The sequence below is a fragment of the Herpailurus yagouaroundi genome, unplaced genomic scaffold (genome assembly GCF_014898765.1).
Source record: "Herpailurus yagouaroundi ecotype Mexico unplaced genomic scaffold, PumYag 139, whole genome shotgun sequence".
NCBI lineage: Eukaryota > Metazoa > Chordata > Mammalia > Carnivora > Felidae > Herpailurus > Herpailurus yagouaroundi.
In genome coordinates, this window is record NW_024412394.1 from 75588469 (window position 1) to 75611017 (window position 22549).

At 41.6% G+C, this 22549-nt stretch overlaps 1 protein-coding gene and 1 long non-coding RNA gene across 2 annotated transcripts in view; one reads left to right on the forward strand and one right to left on the reverse strand.

The window, feature by feature from the left end:
* LOC121029975 (uncharacterized) overlaps positions 1–16732 on the reverse strand; it is a 46505-nt gene extending 29773 nt beyond the window's left edge. The window contains exon 1 of the long non-coding RNA XR_005790008.1: positions 14529–16732. This is a non-coding gene — a long non-coding RNA (uncharacterized LOC121029975). The remainder of the gene's footprint in view (positions 1–14528) is intronic.
* SLC35F1 (solute carrier family 35 member F1) overlaps positions 1–22549 on the forward strand; it is a 412962-nt gene that overhangs the window by 385774 nt on the left and 4639 nt on the right. The window lies entirely within an intron of this gene.

The following is a 22549-nucleotide window of genomic DNA, read 5'->3' on the forward strand; positions in this document are numbered from 1 at the left end:
AGTGGAAGGGACTGGCTTGGGAGTTACTTCCACTGCAGGAAGCCAGACACGACTGTGAGAGGGACAATGTGGAGGGGCCTCCCACTTCAGTACTGGCGATTGACCAGTGCCCTCCAAGATCTCACTTGGTTTTACTATAGCCTGCACTTACAGTTTATTCCCTCACTTAATCATGATGCCTTTACTCTAAATAACCTTCTGGTCTGGTTATAAATATCTGCAAGTTGCAAGGGGGCGGGGGGTTATTTGCTCACAGATGTTGCTTACCCAGGCAGAACTAAATGATTAAGTGAACCACTCCTGTCCAACATTGATTATTTGCTTTTTCTTGCTTTCCACCTTTGGAAGAAATTCATTCCCTTCCCCACTCGTCAGTACACAGTCTGTACCTTCTCCACCTCTTGTGCTGACTGCCATGCTTACTGGGCAATAAAGCCCCATGTCCCAGGGAAGCAAATGACCTAATTCTGAATTAGACTACCTGCATGGTATGGTGCTCTTGCAAACTCTAATTTTACAAGACTTTTGAGAAGTGGTTATATGTGTCTCTTCTTTGTTATCTGACATCATTATTGAATCCAGAACACTAAATCTATAGCAATCCATGGAAAGTACAGAAAATGAGCTTTATTGGGCCTCAGAGACCCCCATCACCAAACCCAGAAAGGGATGTACAATTTGATGGTGTGTTGGCTTTTCAGGGTTAGAGCTTGATCAGGTATGAATTCTATCCCCTTATACTTATTGTACAAACAGGACCGTTTTGAAATGGAAAGGATTAGATTTCTATGGCTGCTCTAACAAATTACCACACAGTTAGTGACTTAAACCAACACAGATTTATTATCTTACAGCATTAGAGGTCAGAAGTCTCATGGGGCTGAAGTTGTTAACAGAGTGTGTGGCTTCTGGAGGCTCTAGGGGAGAATCTGTTTCCTTGCCCTTCCCACCCTCTAGAGGCTGTCTGCAGTCCTTGGCTCATGGCCCCAATCTCTATCTGGAAGGCCAGCAGTTTAGCATCTTCAAATCTGACCCTGGTGTGATCATATTGGGCCTGCCCAGATAATCCTTAATTTAATCACATCTGGGGAGTCCCTTTTACCACATAAAGTAACATATGGCTTCCAGGGATCAGGATGTAAACACATTTGGGGGCCATCACTTCACTTGCCACAAGAGGATTGCTAGTAATTACACCAAGATAAGTGAGGGTACATTGGTTCCAAGCCAGACCTGCTGGGACATAACGGCTGTGCTCTTTTAGAAGCTGCATCTGGTCAATGAAGACACGTTCTCTACCTAGATAGACACTGCACTCTGTTGAATTTCCCAGCTGATTTTTAAAGTCGTTCTGGCTACCTGCTCTTATGTGACTTTAACCAAGAGAACACTCAGGCATGTGTGGAGAAAATGGATTAGGGCGGGAGGGCTACTGAATGTCTCCAATGTCTCCTGGGTGAAGAATGAATTCAGAAACACGGTATGTTTAGTAGACCACAGACTGCCGAGTCAAAGGAGCCTAGACTGAAAGTGTGGCTTCTTTTTACTCTTTAATTACTTTGGACCAGGCATTTATCTTTTCCCAACTTCAGGGTGATGATACCTGCCTTATGGAGTTTTTGAAGGGAGTAGATGGTTTATAAATGGCAACCATTTCTCTGATTAAATGTATGCCTCGGAATTAGTAATCCCTATCTCATTCCACTTTTAGGATACTAACTTATTTTAAGATTTTGTAACAAGGTGTAGCTTTTAACAACGTTTTGTGAGTTTTCTCTTATTCCTTGTTTGAAAAGGCAAAACTGGGTCTCATGCATACAAATTTAGAAAATATTGTATCAGTCATTTTCCGCTGGATTCCTTGATTCCTTCATTGCTTACAATAGGATTTTTAGGTGATAGCCGTAAATACAAAATATTCAGGTGCTATTAAAATAAAATGCCAATAAATTCTTTTACAGTATGCCATCATATGTTGAACATTCTTCAGGAAGATAGCAGCCAGTGTTGAATATGCAGAATATTCCTTTTTGCTTGACATTTATAATAGAAAATGGCTTACTTCACACATTTTGCTATTACCTTTTCAAGGTTTAATATTGCCACAGAATAGCTGTAATAAAGTTGAGAGTAATTGCATAAGTAGTGATTATTTTTTGTGGCTGCATCAAAATAAACATGAAACTGATAGAGAAGAAATGAACATTGTAAATTCTCTCTAAATTCCTTTTAACGCTCCCCCTTGGCCACTGGTCTATATGGTTCCCCACACTGAGCAGCCTGAAACCACAGGTGATCTTATTGGAAGAGTAACATTTTAGGAAAGTAAAGTCTCCGTAAAACTTATATTCACACATCAGGAAAAATGTTTTTATCATCCAAATATGCACTACTAAAAAAAGGGGAGAGAGTAATTTCAGAATCACTTGTCCAAGAAGGCTACTTCAACTATTCTGGGTAATGTGATTCATGTGAATTTTTTAGAATTTCATCTGTGTGTGTTCATTAGAAAACATTCTGCCTGTTTAGCCTCATCTTTATACCTGACTGATTTTTGTAATTGCTGTGAGTTGTTTTTGACAAGTAATCATACAAGTTTCTTACATTGTCAACTGCCTATTCTAGCAATCCACATTACATCCTGTGAGGACAGGTGTAGAGTCCCATGATCCTCCCTGACCCATTCTGTCAGCCACTAAAAATTTCATCCCACATGTGCCAGTTTCTCTAACTGGTTTTGTTGTTCTTGTTGTTGTTGTTGTTGTTATAAGAGACTTGGCAAGAAAAGTTTAGTAACCTTGGATGTGGGTATAACTTAATAATACATGATTATACACTGAATCTCAAAGAACTTCGTTCAGCAAATATTTATTTATTCTATGCCTGCTATGTGCCAGGCACTGTTTGGGTGCTTAACTTTTCATTTATAAATAAAGATGACAAGAACACTAAAAATCACCAAGTGGATTAATGCAAAGGCTGAGATTCCAAACCACTGAAACTTAAATAGACCAACAATCTCAAGCATCCTTAATATCTGAGTGCCAGTGCCAGAGAGTTTGCAGAGGTTGCGTTAACAGTGGAATCTTTCATTAGCTGGGGATCAGGATCCGGAGCCAAGCAACGGTTGATCCTCTGCGGCCGTGAGCAATTTGAGTAATGCAAGTGCCCTTGAGCAGCCAAGGCAGGCAGCCTCAGCCTGTGGCAGCCGGTGAGCATAAGAGCAATAGTGCACAACCTTACTTATAAAAATACCCTCAGAGGCAGCTTGTTGTATTTCCTTTGGTAAGAATGGCATCTTCAAAGGCTATGATTTTTAAGTGCATAATACTAATTATAAATGGGAGATTTTGATTTTTTTATTATTTTTTTTTAATTTTAGAGAGAAAGAGCCTGAGCAGGGGAGAGGGGAAGAAGGAGAGAGAGAGAGAGAGAGAGAGAGAGAGAGAGAGAGAGAGAACCTTAAGCAAGCACCATGCTCAGCACAGAGCCTGACACGGGGCCCAATCCCACCACCCAGGGATCATGACCTGAGCCAGACTTAAGAGTGGGGTGCTCAACCGACTGAGCCACCCAGGTGCCCCTAAATGGGAGGTTTTAAATTAATGCTTACCTTTTATGACTCTTTTCATATTTTTTTAAACTGTCACTGCTGAGTAAAGAATTGGAGAAATTGGCATCATTGAGGCCCCAAAGTATTTCACATGAAATACGGAGGTGATAGAGCAATGAATGTTTGAACTTGGTTTCCCCCTGCCTGAAAGCTCAGTACAGAGTCTTTTGAGAGCACCATCTTCCTAAATTAACTGGGGTAAGTGCTGCTAGCTTCTGCGGACAGGAGGCAATGCTCCCCATGTAGCCATTCGGAAACCCAGACTACTTCCATGTTGTGGCTCTGCCATCCTCTAGGGCGGGGATTAACAAAGTAGGATCGGCAAGCCAGCCCCTTGTTTTCATAAATACAGTTTTATTTATTATTTCATAAATACAGTTTTCATAAATACAGTATTTATTTCATAAATACTCGTGCCCATTTCTGTATATATTAACCATGGCTGCTCTTACCCTACAACGACAGCATTGAGTAGTTGTGACAGACACTGTGTGACCCACAAGCCTAAAATATTTACTATCTAGCCCTTTAAGAAAAAGTTTGCCAGCCCCTGGGCTAGGTTCTTAGAGTTTCTATTGAGACAGCCTGGAGACTTCTATGGCTGTGTCTAGAGTAGTATACATAACCTCTTGCTCATTCTTTTGGCCAGAACTCAGTCACATGGCCACACCTAATCGCAAGGGAGGCTGGGAAATGTAGCTAAGCTGTTCATACAGGAAGGAAAGAATATAGGTTCAGTGAAGTAGCCAATCTCTGCCACATTAGCAATTCCCATTTACTAGAAATAGTGGAAGGATTAGACAAGTTGGGATAGATTGTGAGGCAGGACCAGAACTGTAGCCAGAAGTCTGAATTCCTTTTACAAAAGTCTATTCATAAACTACACATCACAAATATTTTGAACTCACATTATCAGGACAAGCTGTAGGGAAAACAGAATGAGCTAGAAAGGTTGCAGAAGTTTCAAATGGAAAGGCTTGTGGTTGCACTGGAGCATAGCCAGGAAAAACCAGCTAGTTGTCTCCCAGGAGAATGCACGGGATGTGCTTGTCACTAGGTGCACAGTCCAGCCCCCTCCTACATACTCAGACACCTAATTTTGTCATCCAACCTGTATGTGTCCATCTTCCATTGTCTAGAAGATAAACGAGCCAAGCTCACAGAAGCAAGGCATCAGCTTGCTGAGATAAAGAACAAAGCTTGGCTCAAACCTAAAGGCTAAAGCAGAGCCACCCCTCCACACATCTTCAGGAGCTACCAAGACTAGTTTTCAACTCTGTAAGTGTTGAGAGTTTTTATGTACTCCCTTCTATGAAAGATAATACTGTCCCTCCCTCATTTCCTGACTTCTGTTGTACTGTTTTTATATTATCAATGATTTTAACAGTGCATTTTAATCAACATAATCTTTATGGGTTTTAAGCCATATTTCCATACTTAACTACATTTCCTATGTATACCACCAGTCCCTGAAACGCAGGCTCTTGTTTTCTGCATTCTTTATTTTGTTATGTCTTAGATTTTATCACTACTGCTATTGTTAGGAAGCAGGGCTGCTGTGTACGGTTGTACAGGCTGTCCACAGTGCAATTTGTCCATTTCTAGGAAATACTTTACAACAGATGCTAGTCAAGTGCCTTGAAGAAAGAAAAAGTTCACAGTCACTGGAAAAGTGCCATTGGGCTGGCAGTGCGTCTGTCAGGAAGTGTTCACAGGGACTTGAACAGTATCTCCCAAGTGTTTACTTCCTTGAAGACATTTCTTATATTTATTTATATTCAAAGGGTAACTTTGCTAGGTTACATTTTCTTTTTCTCAGAACTTTATAGTTATTGAGATTTGTTTAGTTTAGTTTTGTTTTGTTGAAAAACTGAGAACTATATCCAATCCTTTTCAGTCTTTTGAGTTACTGGATTTTATTGTTCAGTAGTTTAGGGGTTTCTCAAAAAAGGGCCTACAGGTGTCATATCTCTGGGTTCTTTTTGTTTGAGAATGTCTCTGGTGTCTTTACACTTGTAGGTCAGCTTGGTCAGTGACCTGTCCCATTCCCAGGAGTACAATTCCTTGGTGGCCTTGAACTGCCCCCCCCCACCCCCACCACCCCCACTGCCCAGTTCTCCTCAGAGCCTCAGATAATGGTAGATTCCAAGGCCTCCCCATCCCGCCTCCTTGAGAATATGAGGAAGTAGGAAAGGGTGTCTCTTCCTGAGAATGTTTCCTTGACTTTTCCCTGAGTTTGCCTAATCGCCATTTAATCTATTCTTTCCAAATTAGAGAGATCTGAAAGTAAGTATATCCACCAAAATGTGAACACAAGGCCAAGGGCAGATAGAATGGCAAAGTTGTTGCATGTCAGGCTCCAGAGTCAGACCACCTGGGTGTTAATTTCAGCTCACTCTCTACCAAAGGGTCCCTAACTTTTTCATACCATAGGCCCCTTTGTTGGTCTGGTAAAGCTTAGTGATCCTTTTCACAACGTTTTCACATGTCTAAAATAAAATACTTGGCATTACAAAGCAGGCTGATTATATTAAAATAAAGTTCACAAAATATTTTTAAATGTGATGATATAGTAATATACAAATCACGGGATCTAGAAGCACACCTAATAACTACTGTCATTTCAAAGCAGTGATGAGTGCAGATCTGGAATGATCTGCAGCAGTCGTCATGTGCTATGAAAATATATGTGATTTCTGTTGGCAAAAATTCTAAGGTACTGCCGATACCAGTGCGGCTCATTGCTTACGTTTATAATGGAGAAATGTTAAATGACAGAGGTCAATGGAGATAAAAATCCAGGGTCTTTGTCTAGGTTTACAGCACCCCTGAATTCTATACAGGAACCCCGGACGCTAGCCAGTTATACAGCCTCGTGCAAAAGTTACTTAACTACTTTCATCTCTAGTTCCTCCTTCAGCAAATGGCGGTGATAATAGTAGATGCTGTGTAACTGGCAGCAGCAGAGCTCCCGGTACAGAAATGAGTATAGAAATGTAAATCACTCACTGCAGTGGCTGGCACAGTGAACACTCAGTAAATAATGCCATTATTAAGGATGGTAGACTTTTGAGGGCTTGTATTTTATGTTCCGCACACTGTCAAGTATTGCATAAATTACGTAGTGCTGAAACCATGTGCATACGTTATTTTTATAATCATAAAACGATAAAGCTGTTTCTATCCCGAAAATACATAAAGCTAGCAATACCCTCTAATAAAAAGGAGGTCTAAATACGAATCTCCGCCATTGCAAGATGCGTCAGAAGTGGGACCAGACACTGATCGGAAGGTTTCAAGGGGTTTATTCTCAGTTTTAATAGACAAGCATGAACACAAAGGGGAAGTGCTTCTTTGTGTCTGTTTTCCTCATTATTTTCGCGTAGCAAAACTCTTCGCTCATTACATTGCCAAGGACTAACTTAGTCACATGCCGAGTCTCTTTCTCATTTAAATCGATTTGGGCTGCGGTTTTATTTTTAAAATAAATACATTGTAAACCATTCTGTGGAGCTTCATATTCAGGAAGGTAACTCAGTTGAGCTTGAATGTAAATTTGGTGAGTGGCTTTACGTCCAGTTCCTTCTCGGTGCTGCATGGAACCCGGGCATTAGTGTGCAGAAGAGTAGCTGTGTGTCGTTGCTCTGTGGAGATCTGTCTCACAGAGAAAGCAGTTATTGATTGTACTGGTGTTTCCTTTGTATACTAACCAGTTCTACCTTTAGATATAAGGACTGACCTTAAGTGAGAAGTAAGTACAAAGCTCCTGATGACAGAGTTCCCTTTCTGCTGGATCCTTGATACAGCACCTAGCACAGCACCTGGTGCAGTATGTGTTCAGCAATTATTTATTCAGTGCAAGGCTCATCTCTGCAAGAAACATTAAAGGTTAAACCTCACTTTTCTAGGCTGAACATTATCTAGGAATTTTCACATTAGAAGCAAAAAAGCTGTTGATCGATATGGACTCTTACATCTCCAGTGGATGCGACCAGCCGAAAAATAAAGAAAAAAAATAGATCCCACGATAGCAAGCCACTATTTTGATTCATTCTTTGATTGAATTGGTGGATTGCTTAGAGAACGTCTTCAGGTAACACGGAGCTTAGAAAACTGGTTCAGTGTCGTAGTAACTATTACAGTATCGTGGGGGTGTGGAAGAATGGAGCTCGCAGCGGGGATTGAAAATTTGCAGAGAAATGTATTCTTTGTATAGGAAGAATCCTATGTAACATTCAGACATTCGTAAGTCATCCCACAGCGAAATTGTGAATTGAGTCATTATCACATACTATATTGCCATATCTATATTTATATTGTCTACATGCACAGAGGTCAGCAAAGTGGTAAGAGATCAGATTATACATATTTCGGGCTCTGGAGGCCAGGCGGTCTCTGCCACAGCTACTCAACTGCCATGGACATGGCTACCTTCCAATAAAACTTTACAAAACCAGGCAGCTGCCAGATTTGTTGGTTTACTGACACCCTACGTAAACCATGACTGTCCTTGCAAACTTTTCACTAATCCTCAGCACCAGGAAACGGCCATCTCCTCTGAAAGGTGTGTCATTAATAAAGCTACTGAAAGCTGTACACAAAATGTTACAAATCTCTTTGCATTTCAAGTGTACAGACTTGCTTGTAAGGCTAATTGTAATAATTCTACCTAGTTTCAGCATTAAGCGGTGCGTGCGCCTTCTGTTTCAGTTCTTGGTGGCATCTAAGGCCATATCTGTTAGTTTTGTTGCGGTGCGTGCGCCTTCTGTTTCAGTTCTTGGTGGCATCTAAGGCCATATCTGTTAGTTTTGTTACAGGGATACCCACGGCATGCATTCAGTCCAGGGAAATGTCTTCAGTTTATTGGTTTGTTATTTGCATTTTGCACACAGAGGCATGAGTGGGGTGCCAGTGCAAACCCGTGGCCCTGAGCGAAGATGTGAAAGGGAAGGGATATTAAAGTCATCACTTACAGAGAAAGATGAAGCAAAGGCATCTGTAGACATGAAGCGCATTCCAAAAGTTTCATATATATAATGTGCCTCAGAAGAACCGGCAATATCAGATAACAATAATATTATCAAATTAACTTTCCCAGAATCACATGTCCAGAGAAAAGAGGCCCTTATACACACAGGCTAGACAATAAAGGAGGTCATTTCCAAGTGACAAATCTCTTTACGGTTTGGTGATATCTCACTTTGCCCATCTCCCTCAAAACTATAGTCAGAGACATCATGGATGGTTATGGTCCTATCAGTTCATGGATATCAAATATAGAAGACAGCTCTCGATTCTGATTTTTTAAAATGTGTGTATATAATAGTAACAAACCCAAAGTTCAAAATGTTTTTAAGCCTTAAGACATTAGATAATTTTATTTTTTTTAGTCTTTTTTTTTAAAAAATATAATTTATTGTCAGGTTAACTAACATACAGTGTATACAGTGTGTTCTTGACTCCGGGGGTAGATTCCCGTGATTCATCACTTACATACAAATCCCAGTGCTCATTCCAGCAAGTGCCCTGCTCAGTGCCCATCACCCATTCCCCGACGCCCCGCCGACCCGTTGCATTAACCCTCAGTTTGTTCTCTGTATTTAAGAGTCTCTTACAGTTTGCCTCCCTCTCTGTTTGAAATGATTTTTATAACAAGTACAAAATTTAATTTAAAAGGGGAATAAGACACTAACACTGTTGTTGAATGTCTATCACATTTGTGATAGCACATTGTGGATTTTGAGGATTATACCATACTGTGGAAATGTAGTGATAACGATGTTGTAAGATTTTATTATGGAATAACCAAATATTCTGGGCGTGATGCCAATACTTCTTAGTGATATTTTGGAATTAGAAAGTGAGTGTTGAGGATTACTTAAGAGAAGGTGGAAGCTATTCATCAGGTACCAAACTTATTTAGAAAAAAATTATTAACTATTAAAACCATAATGTGATTTCCCTCTTGACATCTGCCACATCATGATATTATTTACAATCAATTACTCATCCATTTATTTTATTTTTCTGTCTTTCCTGCCATTACCAGGTACATGTGAGACAAAGAAATAAAGAATCCCAATATGGTTGTGGGAGAAGCTAATTTTTCATTTTGTCAAAGGTTCCCCCCCCTTCACAGCCGTGATAATATTTCTTGGTGATTGTTTGTTTCTGTGAATTGAGAAAGAATAGCATCCAACTTCATCATTGATCCATTAAGGTTATTCCAAGATGTGTTGAATTAACGTTGAGTCCTTCCCATATGCATAAATATATGAATTGCTTTCAGAAGTGTGAATGTAAGGAATAGAAGAACAAAAAGAATTATGCTGCAATGCAGTTAATGAAACAGCTGGGAGATGGGAAGAGAATTGGGTGGAGGGTCAAGGCCTTGGGCACTATGTCAGCTGTCACTAAAAGATGGTGCCCTGAACACTCTATTGAACCTCCCTCAGCGCCAAGACGTTCATCATAGTACTCCATACTTCTCTGAAGGTTGGTTTTTAAAAACTGATATGAGATGAAAATACTTTGGAGGAAGTTGACAGCAGCTTTGTTTGCTAAGATTACCATACTTAAGCAGTTTGTTATTAATTGTGCTTTCCTAAATATGGTTCTCTCCACATAGAATACTTCTCAGGTTGCAAGAATGGAGACCGCTGGAGAAATGGAAGAACTTTATAGATTAAACACTGGCAGGAATTATACCTACAACAACAAATAGTTTATGCTAGTACCATAGAAGATGTTAAGTGTACCTCCTCTCTGTTTAAAGAGATGATGTGTGAAAATACGGGAAGAAATGCACCATGAGAAATGCTTAGAAAAAAATCACATACCCTCAGAATAGTCAGCTTCAGTAATTGAGATTCAGTCTTCATTTCTCTTCATTGCTCCTCCTCTAAAATGTATTCTATTTCTACTGCCATCCTCTTAGTTCAAACGCCAGCATCTCTCATTTAGACCGTTGCAGTAGTCTCCTGGTCTGCCTGCTTCCACTTAATTCATCGCTACAATTAATCACCCACCAGCAGCCAGAGTGATCCTTTTATTTTTTTTTAAGTTTATTTATTTATTTTGAGAGAGAGTGCACGTATGCAAGCGGAGGGGTAGGGCAAAGAGAGAGGGACAAATAGAATCCAAAGCAGGCTGCACGCTGTCAGTGCAGGGTCTGGACTGCACTGAGCTGCACTGGAGCACTGGGCTCCATCCCACAAACCGTGAGATCATGACCTGAGCCCAAATCAAAAGTTGGACACTTAACCGACTAAGTCACCCAGGCGCCCCCAGAGTGATCCTTTTAAAACACCAATTAGACAGTGCTCTCCTCTGCTGAGCACCCTTCTTTCTCATTGCATTTTGAGCAAAATTTAAATGCCATGCTGACCTCTAAGGGCCTACACACTGTTCCTGAGTAGCCTACGCTTTTATGGCTCCAACTTCCACTCTTGGCACTTGCGCACCATATTGTGTTTCCCTTTAAAAGGGGGAAATGCGGCGCCTGTGTGGCTCAGTGGGTTAAATGTCCGACTTCAGCTCAGGTCATGATCTCACGGTTTGAGAGTTTGCCCCCCGCGTTGGGCTGTGTGCTGACAGCTCAGAGCCTGGAGCCTGCTTCAGATTGTGTCTCCCTCTCTCTCTGCCTCTCCCGAGCTTGTTCTTTCTCTCTCTCTGTCTCAAATAAATAAATGTTAAAGAAAAAATTGAAAAAAAATTTTTTTCACATTTATTTCTTTTTTGAGAGACCTAGAGAGACAGAGCACAAGTTGGGGAGGGCCAGAGGGAGAAGGAGACACAGAATCTGAAGCAGGCTCCAGGCTCCGAGCTGTCAGCCCAGAGCCCGACATGGGGCTCGAACTCACAAGCCATGAGATCATGACCTGAGCCGAAGTCGGAGCTTAATCGACTGAGCCACCCAGGCACCCCAAGAAAACATTTTTAAAACGGGGAAATAATCATAGCTTCCTCATGAGTTATTAGGAAGGCAAATAATGTAAATCCCATTAAACAGCACCTGGTACACAGAATGCACTCAACTATGAATTACTACTAAGTGTTAGACATCAGCGACATTGGCTATCCTTCTAGTTATAGAACTGTGCCCTTTCCTCCTTGGGACCCTTGCTCTTGATGTCCCCCTGCCTGGACTTGCTCTTCTCCAGGGCCTCCCATGGCTGTTTCTGTCTCAACTTCAGTGCCTCATCTGCAGAGAACACTTCCCTCACGATCTAAGTAGCTTCCACCAGACTCTCACGTCACCTGTCACCTGTTGGTTTCCTTCATAGTGTTTCCTAAAATCACATTACAGATTAATTCCTTCTAATGTTTTCAGTCTCATCTCCCACAACAGACTGGAACCTAGGAATGGCGTTATATCCAACATATTTATCATTATATCCTCAGCTCATGAAATGGTAGAAACTCCATTCGGATGGACAATGAAGTGATAGCTAGGGTCTCGGCTCACAGTTAAGCTAAGTTACTGAATGAATAATTCATTGCTCAGTCTATTAGTTCTATATGGCTGCTGTAACAGATTACCACAAACTTGGTGGCTTAAGACAACAGAAATTTATTCTCTCACAGTTCTGAGGACCAGAAGACCAAAATCTGTTTCAAGGGGTGTGCAGCTGCAACCCAGCAGACTCTAAGCCTAGGGTGGGTGATGGTCCAGTGAGGCCAAAGGAAAGACCCAGAGACAGTGATCAAGAGGTAGGTTTGTTGGGGGAACCTATGCCCAGGGAGCATCTGCTGTTGGGATCTATGTGCAGCAAGTGCTTGTATCACAGCAACTTAACCCAGCAACTATCAGTAGCCTTTTCCTTCCTCGCATGGGCCAGCATTTCCAAAACATCAAGGTGTGCCACGTGGGCACTCCTCATTACGGGAGGGACGCTCCAGGTTGGCCACCTCCAAAGCACCTGACCTTGAACGCTGAACAACACATTCTGCTTTACATTCTGCTTGCTGGGAATGTAGAGGGAGGACAAGATCTCTACGTTTTCAAGATGGTGATTAACAGGGGCACTCAGGATGTGCTTGTACCAACTGGCCGTCCAGCCTGTACCATATACCTGGCCAAAATTCAGCAGTTATGCTCCATCCAGAGTCTCTTGGGGAGAATCTGTTCGCTGCCTCTTCCAGCTGCTGTGGCGGCCTTCATTCCTGGGCTTATGGCTACACATCACTACAGTCTTTAAGGGGAGCATCTCCAAACTCCCTCTGCTGTGTCTTCTCATATCCTTCTTCTCTGTGTGTCTAATCTCTCCCTCTGCCTCCCCTCATAAGATACACGTGATTGCACTCAGGGCCCACCTGAACCTAGCTATGTTAGTGTGTGCTCAGGCCTCCATAACAAAATACCACAAGCTGGGCAGCTTAAACAGCAGGGATTTATTTCTCACAACTGGAACCTGGAAATCCAAGACCAGGGTCCAGCAGGGTTCAATTTCTGATGAAAGCTCTCTTCCTGGCTTGAAGACGTCCATCTTCTCAGTATGTCCTCACTTGGCCATTTCTCCATGTGTATGTGTAGAGGTGGGGGAGGTGGGAGAGAGAGCTCTCTGGTGTCTCATAAGGACACTAATTCACTAATTCACCTTTATGGCCTCATTTCACCTTAAATACTTCCAGAGAGGCCCATTTCTAAATATAAGACACACTGGGGGTCATGGCTTCAAAATACATATTTAGAGGAGTGGACATGATTCAGTCTGTAGAGCCCAGGATAATCTATCACCTCAAAATCTTTAACTTAATCATATCTGCAACGACCCTTTTTCAACTGAAGTAATTAACATTCAAAGGTTCCAGGTATTAGGATACGGATGGGTGCCACTTTTCAGCCTACCACACCGAGGAAGCAAAAGGAATTGCTAAACTTACATGTACTTGTAGGTTCTCAAAGATGGTTTGTGCTGACAGGGGGTGGTTGCTCCAAATTAATAAAGTAAAGCAGAATAGAAACTTATGAGGATTCCTGTGACTTATGTAATTACACATCATTGTAAGAGAGCTCAACATGAAAATAAGTTCAAACACTGAGCCTATAAACCAAGGGTTTATTCTTTGCATTGACAAAAAAACCTTCCACTCCAGATGGATTGATTGCTGTTGCCAATTCCATAAATGCATTTGCAATTCAATTTGATTCATGCTGACCTTTTCAGAAAGAACTATTGAGGAAATTTTCAAATCTATCTGTGCTTTAGCATTTACTCTTTGTGATGTAAAGCTAACAATAGCTGACATTTATTGAACATTTACTATGTGCCAAGCACTGCACCAAAAATTTCATATATGTGAAAATATATATATATTTATGAAATATACATATTATGAAAAGTTTCATACACACACACATACACTTCATTTAATGCTCACAACAGCCCCATGTGGGAAGTATTATTATCTTTAGTTAACAGACGAGTGACCAGAGGCTTGGAGAGTTAAGGAACTTGTCCAAGACCACAGAGCAAGAAAGTGGCAAACAGAGATGCGAACCTCACCATTCTCACCAGAGCTCATTCTGTGAGGCCCTGCTTGATATTCCCCGGAAGATATCATTAAATATTACATTTCTAAAACTTGCCATGGAGAGAAATTGTTATGAAAGGTTTACATCAGCATTAAGACCTTTAGTATAACCAGATTTTCCTTTTGTCAATTGCATTAGGGTTCTCCAAAGACATAGAACCAATAAGACATGTGTGTGCTTATGTATCTTTCTCTGTCTCTATCTCTAAGAGGGCCAGGACAGGCTGGGGTTGGGTGATCCAACTTCATTGCTGAAGGGTCTGGGCCCTTTAGTGCCCGGATTGGGTTGTTGAAGTTTCCCATTGACTGTAATCACAGGCCATGGTGATACTAAGGAATGCCTAGGGATCTCGTGTATTCCAGACATATTATTCCTTACCTTCGTCATGAAGTAGCAGCCCAATTTCCCTTGGAAACCCAGATCAATCACCCCAGCCAGCACAGCGACGAGAACTCCCTTCTTTGTTAACTGAGAAGCATGAAGAGCCCAAAGCAGTTGGGTGGCAGTCTTCACTTTCAATTCAGTGGAATGATTGTTGTGTCTCCTGGTAGCAGTATTCCTCCCTTTGGAACTAAGACTTTTAGATCAGCAGAGCAGAACGGTGCAGTAACAGGAAGCAAAAATTTTACTAGTGGATCACTAGGGGAAATAGGACAGGGTGCCACTCCTATTTCCGCCTCGAGATTCATTGTACTGGAACAGTTCTGTGACATAAGTTGAGCTGCAACACTACCACTTCTATAAACTCAATATGTTTCACTGGCTTTCAATTTCAGTCTCCTGTAAAATCACTCCAAGCCCCATGTGCACCCCTGTGTTGTGTGGAGGGAAAATAGATGTCTGATGATGCAAGAGTCCGAAGGAATGCGGGAGTGAAGGCCACTGCTCAGCGTCCCTCACACACAAATGTAATCCCTTTTTGACTAGTGATAAGAAGAAGGAAGCACAGAAAGGTGACATAAATGAGGCATCTAATGGCCTTTGTTGTAACTGAGCCTATAATTAAACACTCCCACAGAGTAGGCCCCTTTTATTCCACTTCTGGCTTGGCTATTCTGGTCTTCTTTTGCTGGACTGCCGAGAATAGAAATCTGCATGAATGAGGATTTCTATCAGTTCATCAAACCAAGTGAAAATGTCTGTTTGTCATATAAAAGATAATGTCAGAAATCCATTTTTAGCTCCCTGTTGCTGTACTCATGTGTGAAATTACTCACAGGGGAAGATATTTGCCCGTAAAAGAACCCTTATTGGCCTTGGATGTGATTGGCTGCACAAATTATACTGCCAGATGAATTGGTTTTACAAATCAAACAGAAGGCCTCATAAACTGAACTGGGATCACAGTGCGGGGCACAGCCCTGCCCTGTGACGGTGTCAGGGCCCTGTTTGCTGCTTCTCTCCTTAGCAACATGATGGCTGGAGGATAAGTTGTTCTCCAAGTATGTAAATCTTTGCAATTCCTTGGTTTGTTGAAATAGAGAGACCATTTGGTATTTTGACTGAGGTACTCATTGATTTATTTTCCGTCTTGATTAGATTAGCATGAATTTGGGGTTATTTTCTATCTCCTTTGGAGAAAGAATGGGGAAGGAGGGATTGAGGTCAGTACTGCTGGTCTCTGGAAACAACCGATTTTAGCGTTTGTCAGTAGATTGTGTGCCGTGCCCACATTTGGTATTTTCCCATGCTATGACTTATGACTTAGAAGAAAGAAATCGTGCAATATTTAGCGAGAGATTTAGCCCTTTTTTTCTTGGAAAAAAAAAAGAAAAGGAATGAGGAAAAAAGAGATTGAGGAGGAATAAGAGGAGGCAAAAGCAGGAGACAGAGCAACAATAGGCAGGTCTGAAGAATTTGAAAAAGCTCTGTCCTCTCCAGGCAATTTATTTCCAGTTCTGTAAACTCAGAAGACAAACTTTTGTTTTTTCAATACTCTTAATAAAAATGATCTTGTTAGTTCAGTGCAGAGCCAAAATTAGGAGGTCAAGCATCAACTTGTTTATGTGGGCATTTCGGTGGAGCCAAGTCTGTCTAGTTGCCTTGCCCTGAATAGCAACTGGCTCAGACCCAGCAGCAATAAATCAGGAACAGGGGAGAGCCTTTCCTTGCAGGAACCCAAGCAGGCCACGGCTTACAGCCTGCCCAGCCAGGACCAGCCTCCCCTGCTTCTGCTCCCCACCATGGCACTCCCAAGCTCCAGGTGTGATCCCCAACCCGCTGAGACACACACAGCTGCTGAGAGATGAGTTGTCCTTGGTGAGCTGTCCTGTCTGGCTTCTCCACCTCAGGACTCTCAGCGGATTGGTTGTTGCCCAAAGGCTCCACACTTCAATTTACATATCAAGTGGGAACCCAAGAGACTTGGATGCCCCTTTTAGTTATAAAAGCCAGTTTTCTCAACCCGTAATATTTGGATTTCAAAACTTCACTATGGCAGCATTGTATTTCATTGTGATTCACTCTTAACTAGCATTTTGCATTGCTTAGTCACTGATGAATCTTTTTTTTTAAAGATGAAATTTATTGTCAAATGGGTTTCCATACAACACCCAGTGCTCATCCCAACAGGTGCCCTCCTCAGTGCCCATCACCCACCCTCCCATCCCTCCCACCCCCCCATCAAACCTCAGTTTATTCTGTTTTTAAGAGACTCTTAGGGTTTGGCTCTCTCCCTCTCTAACTTTTTTTTTTCCCTTCCCTTCCCCCTGTGCTGTCTAACCTTGGGAATGACCAGTCACTGCCCTTTATTGTTCTAGTTACCTATGGTTGCATTGACTTCTGAAGCAACTGCTAAGTTTGCACATTCCCAGACTCTACCTTCCTAAGTATTTTCTGCTAAAGAGTTAAAAATGTGGAAAGGTTTAATTACATCTGTATCTGTTTAAAAGAATAAATGTGGGGGTGCCTGTGTTGCTCAGTTGGTTAAGTGTCTGACCCTTGATTTTGACTCAGGTCATAATCTCACGGTCGTGACATTGGGCCCCGTATTGGGCTCCATGCTGAGTGTGGAGCCTGCTTGGGATTCTCTGTCTCCCTCTCTCTGCTCCTCCCCTCTCCCTCAAAATAAATAAATATACTTAAAAAAAAAAGAATAAACTTAAATAAGAACTAGAAAGGAAATCATTACTGTAGCCACATATCTTTTGTTAGACTTTGTATATGTGAAAAGCCATGTGTAAGGACACTTAGAAATATCCTTGAATTCATTTGTAAGCAGCTTCCTTATGCAGTTCAGAAACCACTTTCAACTCTTAACCATTATCATGCTTCCAAATGGAATGCCTCTTTCAACAGCAGACTTGCATCCAGCTAGGGCAAGACAACAGGTCTATTTAAATTTTAGCAATAATGCCTTCAAGATAAGACATGACCTGACATATTGGTATTTCCTTCTTCCATACTTTATGGATAGCCTTAGAAACACATGAGGGTTTGAAAATGTTGTCCTTTGCTCACCGACCATACATGAGAAGACTTCAGGGATAGTGGTCTTTCACCTACCCAGCTTCTGTCAAGCAAAGTTCAGAAGGCAGGTCCTATCAGGTCAACAGTAATGGCTCACAGGTGTGTGTGTGTGTGTGCACACGCACACACACACACACACAAAATGGGAGACATAGAGAGAAAGAATACATACTGGGTGGATAATTTAGAAAAGAATTACTACTTTTTAGGGTTTCCAGTTATATGCATTCCCCTTTCCTCCTGGCTAGTGAGAAATTTTCTTTACCTGTATCTCTTTTCTTTCTAATTTGACCTTATTTTCTCCCTCTTTCCAGTTGAATTTCTCTGAGGTTCCTTAGCTCTCCCAGTCAGATCTAAATCGGATCTAATCTCTCCTTTTTTATCAAATAACTCCAGGAGTTGTTTAAATCTCTCCTTTTTTGTCAAATAACTCCAGGAGCTTTACCCAAATCTCATATCCCTGTACCCCAGTTTCCTAGGAAACCTCCCCAGCTACTCTTTTCCAGGTCTTTCTTCTACAAATCACAAGTGACAGTTTCCTTTTTTCCATTCAATCTTTGTTTTCTCCTGGAGCTAGAAGCACCATACATCTCCCTGTAAGAACTAAAATAATCTTTTAACTTTGCATTATCTATTAAATAAAAATTAGTTCTGATCATCTATAGGCCCAGGTGCAGTCATTGAGCAAAAATGACCAGAATCCCGCATCAGGAACCTTACAGAAGCCACATTACACAGAAGCATGCACCATAAGTACACTCCCCAGGAAAGAAGGAAGCGGCAGGCCCATCAGATAGAAGAGGGTGGTACATAAACTCAGTAAAAGTAGAGCTTCAATCCGGAGTCTCTTCATCCTTGAAACCTTATGCCTCTCTGAGGATTGCCCATGTTCTTCTCTGCTCACCCGGCTATCTTTTTGGTCAAGCTAGAAAAGGAAAGATGCTCTTGAAAATTGCCCTCTTCCTCACCTATTCTAGTTGGTATATTTATAAATGTGCCTTGAAATGGCTTCCAAACCATGTGGTTCTCTACTTGTAGAGGCCTAAGACTCATTAGAGTCATTAGTTTGTTAAAACTCTGCTTAGATGTTTAATACCACAGCCAAAATAAAAATTTGTTCTGTCCTTAACTGATGTGTTGAGTGTCCCATTAGCTAAATAGTAATCATACTGGGATGCCATCTGGCTGGAGCTAGGTTTAATTCCTAGCTGGAGGTTGAGGAACTTTGTACAGTTTTACCATCAGCCTTCCAAGCCACCCCCTTCTGGACAATGGCTTGTGTCCCAGTCAAATTGCTTTAAGCAACACACAGGCATTCTCATGATGCACCATGAGTGCTTTCTGGCCCTTGTTAGCAAAGAGACCCAGCAGGATGGGAAAAAGACAGCAGCAAAGTAAACAGTGCGTGCAGCACAATGATGTTGATGCAGGCCTGTCCTTTCTCAGCTTCTCAAAGCTCCAAGTCGGATAAAATGCACGTGAAGTGCGTCCGCAGCACAGAACATTTAAGCGTCTTCTGATGGGCTGCAGTTGGCTGGGGGAGGACCACGAAGGACACTTCAGACAGCAGCCTGTGCTCTTCAATGGGGACAGCCAAGCTCCACGTGAACCTTTCCCTCTGTGTTAACTCGGAGATGGCTTTTGGGCCTCCTCCGGTGCCCAGGGAAGTCCTAGTTCTCTTTGCCTAGGCAATTAGGCATGAGTACTTCGTTGTAGTAAATGAGTTAAGCAGTCTAGAATATACAGAATTTTTGTTTGACTGATTGGTTTCTTTAAAAGAATGCTCTCTCAGGATAAGTGCAGTATCCAAAACTGGGAATCAGCCTATTAAGTACTCTGATTCAATTTTCTTTCTTCTGTCAATCTATAAAGAGAAAAAAAATGAACTTTTTTCTTACTTTTAACCTCTCTGTCATTATTTCTAATATTTAGTATTTATCCAGATTAGCCATAATGCATGTCTTTCTGGTCTCATTTTGGGCTTGTGTGCTAAATAAGACTTCCTCTACCATCTATTAATAAAAACTCTTGGGTGACTTCCAAGGTGCCTCTGTCATATAAAATCCCATGCTATCTATATTTTGAACAATTTTAGGATGAATTCTGCACAAATTAAGTGGAAATGCTTTGGAAATAAAATATGTGCTGTCATCCTAAAGCTACGTCCCAGGAAAACACTGTGGAGTGGATTTACCATTCGACTTGATGGTTCCATGTTCAGAAGAGGGACGATTTAGGTGTTCGTTCCTACAATGGCAAAAGCATTAGCTTTACAAAGATGAATTTTTAAATATTCGTCATATCGATCAAGTCAGACTATGGGAAACTGAAACCAGAAATTGAGAGGAATTCAAATCCTTCTTGAAGGATACCGTGCATGAGATCTTTCCTGTTCCTCCCCTACATTGCCAAGTCCTCTCCACCACGAGTCTATGAGACCTCTTGTGCCAATCCACTGATCAGCAGCCCCCCTCTTCTACCCAGACTCTTGCATTGTCCTCCCAAATCGTTGTCTTATCGCTCTCCCCTGACTGACCCCAGATTTGAAGACGACTTTTGGAGTTAATGATTAAAAGTCAATACTATGACTTCCCTTTCAACAAGTTTCTGCTTGCCATTCTATGTAGGAGAAATGACATTCGAGGGGCGCCTGGGTGGATCAGTTGGTTGAGCATCCGACTCTTGATTTCATCTCAGGTCCTGATCTCACGGTTTGTGAGATAGAGCTCCCTGTCAGACTCCGTGCGCTGACAGTGCAGAGCCTGCTTGGGATTCTGTCTCTCTCTCTTTCTGCCTCTTCCCCAGCTCATGCTGCTGTCTCTCTCCCTCTCAAAAAAAAAAAAAAAAAAAAAAAAGAAGAAGAAGAAGACATTGGATTATCAAATTCAAAGTTAAAAAACGTGAAGTACACCACTGGAACAGGCTGACTTTTTCTTGTTTGTTTCTTTAGTCTGACACTTCACCATAATTAAATTCATTCACTCACTCAAAATAAAAACAAAGAGCAAATAGCACTTCGTGGATGCCTACCCTGTTCCAGGCTCTGCACTTGACACTGGTCAAGGGAGACACAGTCCCACAGTTAAGGGAGAAAGGCAATTTAATCAATGATTACATAAGAGTGTTACATATATGATCATTGAATATAAGATAATGCTGTAAACAATAATGACAAAACAGTAATAATGACAACAAAGGTAACAGGAACCGAATGCTTGTGAGGTAGGCATCAGATAAGTGCTTTATATGCTTTATCTAGTTTAATCTTTACAGCCACTCTGTATGGCTGTACAATTATTATCCCCATTTTACTGATAAGGAAACTTGGACCTGAGAAGGTTAACATACTTCTCCAAAATGACAGCTAGAAAGTAGCAGAGCTAGGATTGGAATCCAGTTTGTGATTAGAAAGCAGTTCTAACCTCAGAGGCCCCTTTGATAATCTCTCCGCCTCTGTCTGCCACAGCGGACTCAGGCCTGAGACCTGCAAGGCTCTTCGCTTGAGACTAGGGTCATGTGAGTGGAGTTTGAAAATGGAAGTCATTAACGAAATATTTGAAATGATTATAAAGTTGGGAACAAACCGATTTCATTTGCCAGAGCTGGGGGTAAAGACTGTAGCTCTCAAATGTAGAATTTCAGGAAGCAAGTTTAGGGGTAAATAGGTTTTCTGAGATCACCTAAAACAGTCCTGAGCGGTCTTCTTTTCCTCCCATTTGATTTTGCCAACAAATTTGTGAATCAAAGAATAAATTTCTTTTCATTGGGAGAAACGGAATTGATTGTTCAAGCTAATTAATTAAGTGAAGCTGTTACTACAGGCTGAGTCTAGTCTATAAATCCGTCTGAGCAGGGATTATGATATGGTTTGAATATGAAGAATAAAGGAATTAAAAGGCAGGGTGAGGCAAGGGATACAGGAGTACTGATGCATAGGGGCACTTGTACCCCAATGTTTATAGCAGCACTCTCAACAATAGCCAAATTGTGGAAAAAGCCTAAATGTCCATCAACTGATGAATGGATAAATTGTGGTTTATATACACAATGGAGTACTACGTGGCAATGAGAAAGAATGAAATATGGCCCTTTGTAGCAACGTGGATGGAACTGGAGAGTGTGATGCTAAGTGAAATAAGCCATACAGAGAAAAACAGACACCATATGGTTTCACTCTTATGTGGATCCTGAGAAACTTAACAGAAACCCATGGGGGAAGGGAAGGAAAAAAAAAAAAGAGGTTAGAGTGGGAGAGAGCCAAAGCATAAGAGACTCTTAAAAACTGAGAACAAACTGAGGGTTGATGGGGGGTAGGGGGGAGGGGAGGGGAGGTGATGGGCATTGAAGAGGGCATCTTTTGGGATGAGCACTGGGTGTTGTATGGAAACCAATTTGACAATAAATTTCATATATTTAAATAAATACATAAATAAATAAAGTATTAATATTGTTAAAAAAAAAAAAAGACAGGGTGAGGAATGAACTAGAAAGACAATCAGAAAATGGTCTGAGGGCGCCTGGGTGGCTCAGTTGGTTAAGCATCTGCCTTCAGCTCAGGTCATGATGTTTCAGTTCTTGAGTTCAAGCCCCGTGTCGGCCTCTGCACTGACAGCTCGGAGCCTGGAGCCTGCTTTGGATTCTGTGTCTCCCTCTCTTTCTCTGCCCCTCCCCCACTTGCACTCTCTCTCAAAATAAATAAATAAACATTTTTAAAAAGGAAAAGAAATGGTCTGTAGTCTTAGCTACCTTGGTGTTGCTAAAGAGAGAGAAGGAGGGGGGTAGATGGAAGGAAGGAGAGAGAAGGAGGAGGAGGAGGCAGAGAAGGGGGAAGAGTTGAGGAGGAACAGTAGCAGGGAGGAGAAAGAGTTAAAAGAAAAACAGAAAAACCACCATTGTGGCAGGGGCTCTTAGCCTCGGGGCTGTCTTCCAGG